Raw genomic sequence first — 8,421 nt, forward strand, 5'->3', positions numbered from 1 at the left:
GGTATCCTAAGTTTTGGGCTAATATCCACTTATCACTGGCATTGCAGGCATGAGCCATCACCCAAAGATGGAATTTCTTTTCTTAAAAACGGACAGTGTGTCATTGTAAGCATAAAATATATTTGGTTATCCTGTCACCTCTTAGTGAACACATTTTGTTTTTTCAGTTAGCTAGTTAGTACTAGGGGCATGGGTATAGAAATATTTCTTTAAGGTCCTTCCTTTTTATTTTTTAAGATTTATTTTTGTGTTTTGCAGTTATGAGTATGAGTCTTTGTGTGGGTACGTGCACATAAGTGCTGGTGTCTTTGGAGGTTAGAGGTGTTGGGTCCTCTGGGTTGCTCTTTAACTCTCATTGTTGTGACCCTGGTGTTGGTTTTTGTTATATACATCTCTCATCAGATCAGAACAAGGACTTTTAAATTAGCCTTCCCCATCCCCTGTGCCATTCTGCCTCTCCCTGAGATTCTGATGAATGAGTAGGTACAGCAGCCCTTGCTTTGGAGAGATGTGGGTCCATGTGACATGTAGATGCTTTGCATTCTTGTCAGCCACTCCACTCTTCTCAAGCACTCCACCTCTCTGGTTGCTGCAGAAGAAGGTTTTGTGTCAACATGGTCACATGGTTAAGACATTCTGATATGCAGTTTGGTAGGAGCACAGCCGGAGAACATAAAGATTCAGCCCCAATTACCAATTGGATATTAATGACCAAACTACAAAATTTGAGCTATTTAAATAAAACAAGACTAATGTTGAAAAAACCCAAACCAAACAACCTAATATCTCCATTTTTAAAAGCATATGATTTGTAATCAGCAGGACTGTAACTAATGTTATTGTTAAGAGGAAAATTGGAAACAGTTTTTTAAAATATATATACACCACACACACTATTAGGCATTCAGAATTTGATACAATAAACTGTATTATTAAAATTTTGCAGGCAGAAAACTCTTTCTTTTTCCTTTTGGAGGTTTGTTTTGGTTTTATTTTTTTAGCAGTCTTCCAAAAGGAATTCCAAAATTTTTTGACAATTTTATCATTTCTGACTTAAGCCTGTTGCAAATCTCTTTGAAACAACTAGGCCCAAGGGTGGCTCTAATAGCTGCCTGAATTCCACACGAATGTAAAAAGTCTCTTCCATTCTGAGTGCTATACTTTGCTGTAATGGAATCCAGATGCTTAAACCATTCTGATTACCTTTTACAGTGTGAACAGAAGCACAAATGTGTTATGTTAAAAAGTAGTTAGATCCTAACTGTCGCTCTACTTTCTGAGTGTGACCCCTGAAAGAGAGTGGCCAAGGGAGGAGAGATCAAGAAGGTGGCCCTGAGACTCTTTTATCATGCCTTTGTTGTAGAGAATAATAATTAGATTAACCTCTGCAGACTACCTCATCAACAGAAAGAGAACAGGAGGTTGAGAATGGGGTAAGATCTCAGCAAGCAGGACCCAGGTTTGGCCATCAATGCATTCTAAAGAGAACAGTCCATCATGATGCTACACTGGGCCCCCACGACTCAAGATTCTGCCATCACCTCTAAAGGGTTTCTTCCATTTCTTATCATTTCTCTCTCTCTCTCTCTCTCTCTCTCTCTCTCTCTCTCTCTCTCTCTCTCTCTGTGTGTGTGTGTGTGTGTGTGAGAGAGAGAGACAGAGACAGAGACAGAGAGAGAGACAGAGACAGAGACAGAGACAGAGACAGAGACAGAGACAGAGACAGAGAGAGAATGAGATCTGATTCATTGTGGAAGAACAGTCCATCCATGCCTTCATTTCTCTGTTCAGTGGTAGCTGTGCTTATCCACCAATGTGTTCCAACAATCAGTGAGTTTAGATTGTATGCGGATACTTACTTTTTCATCCACCAGAAGGAATGTCAGATTCTTAGATGATGGAGGAGTGGCCGTGCATTTTGCCGTTTAGACAATTTGCAAATTCTTTGTTCATAGCAGAGTCAATTGCTCTGATAGGAACACACACATTTTACCACTTTTTTTTTTTTATTTTCAGGCACCAACACAAGATTTATTACAAATGCGTACTATGCACAAAAATTTTTTGGGATATCTGAAAATTGAGAGTTTGCACTAAAGAACTCAAATGACAATTCCTAAGGAAGATCAAAAAGGGGTCTATTTGGACAGAGAGGTTTTGGCTGAGGTCTGAACATTCTCATTTGAGGAATGAGGAGATTATAGGAGATCTCAAATTTTCAGATCACAGTAATTCATGGTTTTAAAACTTTTACATAAAGGCTCACCTTCTGCATAGGAAGAGAAAGATGACTGTTTGCTTTTATAAATATGCTTGCACAGGTCCTTGCCCCAGGATCTGCTCACTGAGTTTGTGCTTCAACTTCAGCCAGATGGACAGTCCCCTGGAATGACAGAAATCTTGTCCTCAGAAGACTTTAGTGGAAGTGCCATTATGCTGCATGGGTGTATGGTGGCATCAAACCATGCCCTTCCGCTGATGCATTTAGTGTAGGACTGGCATTCCTGAGAGAAGGAGGACCACAAGAAAGGATATTTGAAGAAGAGTCTATTAGTTATGCAGCTTCTTGCTGTGTAGAAACCTGACCAGCTTATACATGTCTGGCTTTATTTTGGTTCAAGAATACAGGCCATCATGGTGGGGAGTCATGAGGTCTGGACTTTGAGGAAGGTGGTCACATTGTTTCCGCAGTCTAGAATCAGAGAGGTGTAAATATTTATGTGCAGTTTGCTTTCCCCTTATATCCTCTCTAGGAGCCCAGGTCATGACATGGTCACATCCACAGTTAGGGTTGGCCTTCTGATCACAGTTAACATAATCTAGACAGTATCTCACTGGCATACTCACAGGCTAACTAGTCTAGGTGGTCCTTTGAGGTTTGCCCAGAGGTTTGGTTGTTGGGTTCTTCTCTGTCCTGTGAAGCTAATGATCAATGTTAACCATCACAAATAGGAAAAGGCTATGGACTTAATGGGGAGACACTTGACTTATGGTGATGATGGTAAAAGGACTCTGGCAAAGTGGACCCCACTAGAAGCACTATTATTGAGATAGACTTTGTGAGTTTATAGTATCCAGCTAGAGAGACCACATAAGCTGCCCCTTCTTGTTCAGGCAACTGAACTTGACATTTATTTGGACGCTAGAACTTAAGCTTAGGTCTTCATGCCTGCACATTAATCACTGCTACCTGATGAGTCATCTCCCTAGGTCCCCAAATTAGTTTTAAAATCACCCAATTATAATGCAAATTATATTCTGTAACATTATATATGGAATACCATCATTTTCTTCGTATACCTTACTATATCCATATTTGTATCCTTGGCATCTAACAAGAGATGCCTGCATATCAGCTATGACCAGGATTAACAGAACAGAATCAAATAAACACAGGTTTATTCAGACCCCCAGGCAATCAAAACATTTATGATTTTACACCAGAGAGTCTGTGTTCACTAGCATTCATGGACCCGGCAAAAATATTTTACACAACTGAAGTAAGAGGCATGAGAACTCTATTTTATTTTCTCCTTCATTTTAGACATAAAAAGACAGATGCTGATTGACAGTTTATGAGTCTGAAGTAGGGCTTTTATTGTCTCTGGTCTGTTTTGTTCATGTCTGAGTCCTGTCACTTGGGAACATTCTATAAAAGAAACAAAAAGAAATTTCAAAAATATGGTCCCATTTTATTTGGTTTCATTATGAAGGAGATTTGTATGGCCACCCTTGTTCAAAGCCAATGCACTTGTTGAAATCCTCTAGGGGCTTAAGTGGACTCAATGAGAGAAGGAACACTCTCTGTTCTTTGCTGAAGAAGGTATTTGTGTGGTGCCAGGTTTGTGATCAGAAAACAACCGTCACATGAATTCAGCCTTTGTTTAAATGATGCAGATAGTAAAGACGTAGACATATGATTAGTTCAGGTCTTCTTTTACTTCACAGGATTAAAAACTTTTTTTCCTGAAGTTCACAGAACATTTGATAGTGGCCTCTTCAATTGCCCAACCTCAATTTTTTCCTTGTGGAGAGATGTCTCCACCAATATGGGGGGTTTTTTTGTTGTTGTTTGTTTGTTTGTTTGGTTTTTTTTTTTGGTTGTTTTTTGTTTTTCCTTGAAATGCACCCCTCTCTCATGAGACCGAGAAACCAATGACTTATTAATGCCCAGGCATGCATCCAAGTGGACACAACGATAACTATTTGCTTCATCATAGGTCAGAGATGTCCTTTTGACTAACAAGACATGGAGGATAGATTTGGGATGAGGACCACAAAAGGCTTCATTTACTGTTAAATCACACATTAAGCATGGCAGCAGGGATGATCTATGAGTTTCTGCACATGGTAATAGTTATATGTAGGCTAAAGCCAGAGCATTGAAGATTAAGAGAGCAGGATAAAAATGGAGAGATCTGCATCTTCTGTGCTCTGATAGGTGCCAAAGACACTCTCCCCTGATGTAAGTGGTACTTAAGCTTTTATTCTATGTTATTCGGTGTCAAGTTGATCAGGCCTGATCTCAGAAAAGAAGGCCATAAAAAGAGAACAAAGATGTACTTACTATACCCACTTATAACTTAATCAGAACAAATCCACATAAGAACTAAAGAAAATCTATACAGCTAAGAATTAGGTGGAGAAGTTTAAGCATCTTGGTCCAGTTAACTGTAGAGTTAGTGAGGTGGCGTCTGTGGCTTCTTCCTATGGAAACATTTTTCAATGACAAAAGCAAACTGTACAATGTCACAAATGAAAGCAAGGCTAACTAAATGTTCCCAAAGATGAGAACTCTGCAGAGATGCTTAATTCACTATGATATGGTACATTGTTTCCCATGGCACTAAGCATATGGAACCAACCTAAGCCTGGTGCCCAACTGTGTGATGGCTAAAAGGTGACAAAGCCAGTCAAATACCTTCTATTCCAAACACAATCACAACAATTTAAGCTGGAAAAAACAAACAGAGTTACATGTAATTAAACTGTTTTTCTGTGTGATGTTGTTAAAGTTATCACCAACTGACAAGAAGTGATTGTCTTATTTATCCATTTTTCCCCTGGAAATAAAGACATCAATAAGCCTGAAAATAATTAGTAATAAAGAACTCTGCACTAAAGTGTATTAAGGGCTCTAGGTACATGCTTCCTGTGTTCTGTCACTTACAAGATTCATTCTTCAGGCTGCTTCTTTGGTGTCCTCTTCATGGTGTGATTATCTTTGTGGCCCAGTGACATCAGGTTTGATCATGTAACTGACCTGGTCACGTCACGAGCAGAGCAGAAACTGTGTGGGCTTCTGCTCTCTCTTCTGCTTCTCCCAGTTGCAGCTATAGAGCGGCGCGTTGATTCCTCCCTTCCATCCTCATTCTTTTTCCTACTTCATGAGGAGGCTACAGACCAGATCAGGACCTTTCTTTCAGCTGGGATTCCAGAACAGTGATACAGGGGCAGAAACTGGGCCTTAGCTTGCAGGTCACATGAGCAAGAAACATGCTTTCAAAGTTGTTAGAAGTCACTGTTATGGGTTTGAATGAGAAATGTCCCCAGTCGGTTTCTTTACCTGAACACTTATTCCCCTGCTGGTGGAGATGCTTGGGGAGCTCATGGAACTTCAAGGAGGCAGAGCCCTTGCTGGAAAGAAATTTGTCACTGTTGGCAGTTAGTCCAGCTTCCTCCCTGCTCTCTGCTGCCTGTGGGGATGAACTCTGAGCAGCCAGCTTCCTGACTGCTAGGCCAGCCTCACCTCAGACTCCCGTGGTCATGTCTCCCCTACTATGATGGAGTGTACACCAAAATAAACTCTTTCAAACCCAAGTTTGCTTTTGTTAGGGTATTTGTACAGAGGCAACAGAAAAGAAATAACATAGATAAGAAATATTTCCAACTTTTCCAAATTACTCTTGTTTTCTGTGGCCATGAAGTTTTTCCACTTTCGAATTCTCTCTCTCTCTCTCTCTCTCTCTCTCTCTCTCTCTCTCTCTCTCTCTCTCTCGATGTGTGTGGGGGAGTGTGGGTGTAGGGGAAGAGGGGGGAGGGAGAGAGCCTGTGTCTAGCCAGAGTTCCTGTGCTCTAGGCAGGTGGACATGGGAGGACACTTTCCACATGGCCCCAGGTGGGCATCTGGCTGTGTGAAGCCACTGACCCCCACATGGCAGGGGATGGACAAGGGACATCCCCTGGTACCAGGTTCTCGGTCTCTGGCATCCCACGCTGGATATGGTAGAGGAGCTGAGAAAAGAATAGGGGCCCTGGTGTGGCACTAGGCCCCAGAGGTAAAGGAAGAGGGCAGAGGGAGAGGGGGTGCTGGGTGGTTCCCACATAGGCGAGTGTCTTTAGTCTGGGTCTTGATGAACAGAGACAGTCTATGGTTTTAGAGCTTTATTGTAGAAAGGCAGGGAGAAAGAGAGACGATAAAAGGAGAGAGAGAGAGACAGGCCATGGCTAAGAGGAGAGAAGGGGGAAAGGGAAAGAAAGAGAGTTAAAGTAAGAAAGGTGGAGGATTAGAGAGAGAGGTAAGAGTTTAGAGAGTAAGAGAGTGAGGAGGGGCCAAGCAGACCCTCTTATAGTGGGCTGCTATCTTGCTGTTGCTAGGTAACTATGGGGAGGAGTCTTTCCAGAAGGCCAGAAGCTTGGAACATTGTCTATGTGACTGCTAGCCATGAGGCTCTCCTGTAGGGGATGTGGGGGCGGTAACTTCAACAGGAGCCAGGGGTCCAGGAGACATGAGGGAATACCTTCTGTCCCATGTAGGTGGGAATTATCACTACCTGGTCCTACTGGGGAGTAAGACCTCAACTAAACTGGAGACCAGGCTGTCTGTGCATAGCCCATTGCCCCACAGATGTGCATTCGTGGGTATACTCATCTCTATTATTGTCTAGTGAGGCCATCACTTGACTTTGATATGTCTTCGACATAGACTTTCTACCTTATTTTTTTTAAGACAAGTTTTCTCACAAAACCTGGAGCTTTTCATCTGGCCTAGAGTAGCTGGCCGATGAGCCAGTGTGATCCAGTCTCTGCCCTCCCTGTGCTGGATCATAGATAGGCACTACTGTATATCTGGGTGCTGTGTGTCCCAGTTTAGGCTCTCATACTTGTACAGCAAGTACTTTATCCAAGTGTCTCTCAGCTCCTTAAACTCACTTTAATATCACGTTTATTCTCTCCCAGGCTGCAGTCTATAATAGTATTTGACTTATTATTTGCAATAGTTTGATTTTAGGAAGATTTTTCTCCTTACTGATAGGTCAATGAGTTGTACAGATATTGTGTTTTTCAAAAAGTCCTGAGTAGGAAATTAAGTTCATGGCTAGGTAGTTTACTCCCATTTATGATAGTGTTATGTGGGCTTAGATTGAATCAAAATATGTGAAAGTGAAGTGTTTTCAGATGGAGGATTAACTAATCAGATTTAGATAAGGGCCTACTCCAAATCAAACACATAGCTTAAAGTTTAAAAATATGACCCAGCTGGTTTGATTGTTGGTATCCCTAACTTCCAGATAGTAAAGTTCAAAGTTATCATCATGGATGCTCTTAGTCTTGATAACTGAAAATGTATGGCCACATTTGACTACAGCCAAGGCTCCCTGAGATGCCCTCAAAAACAAAGCTAACAACCCTCTAAGAGAAGGGGAAGTTCTGAAGTCAAATTTTCACTGCTGTCCTGAGAGGCATTGGCCCCAATTCCCACTTATCATGGTAGCATGTGTGCTTCTGAGTCTTATGGCTGTCCTTCTTTTATGACTAAACATGAAAGGAATTGTGATTTTTGTGGAAGACTGTCAAGAGAAAATGAAGAAGGGGTTCTGGTCTGGCACCATACCAGGGTCTGAATGCTATGGAGGTATCAAGAGGAGAACAGTTATTAATTAACGTTGACAGTCAAATGAAATAGGTCAGTTCCTGGTGAGCCAAGACTCTTGAGTAACATCCCACAGAACTCAGGTTTTCTTCTTTTCCCTTGAAATCTTGACCTATTTCACTCTTCCCTAAACTTCCACTAGCAAAGCAAAAGTGTATTGGCCAGTTACCCTAATATTTCAGAACAGTCAATAATCATGGGGACTGCCAACTCATTGGAAATCAAAGACTCTGAATCAGTTTTATGTATGAAGGCATTCAGATCATTAACACGTGGCTGAATATTTCTTACTTGATTTCCTCCTTGGTTGTCTAGCTGATGGCCATCTACCCCATAAACAGGATTCTATTTTTTTTAAAACCACTTTAAGACTGAATCCTTAGCCATTTGACTCTTGTGGGAATTGTAACATCTTTTACACACTATCATGTTACTTTTATTCTAACACTATTGCTCTGTTCATGTTTGTTTTTAAACTTAGTATACATCAAAGTAGATCGTGAACAGTGAAGAGGAAACAGGGAAGAAATAGTTCTTGTTGGAAATAG

This window comes from Mus caroli, chromosome 1, assembly GCF_900094665.2.
Source record: "Mus caroli chromosome 1, CAROLI_EIJ_v1.1, whole genome shotgun sequence".
Taxonomy (NCBI): Eukaryota; Metazoa; Chordata; class Mammalia; order Rodentia; family Muridae; genus Mus; species Mus caroli.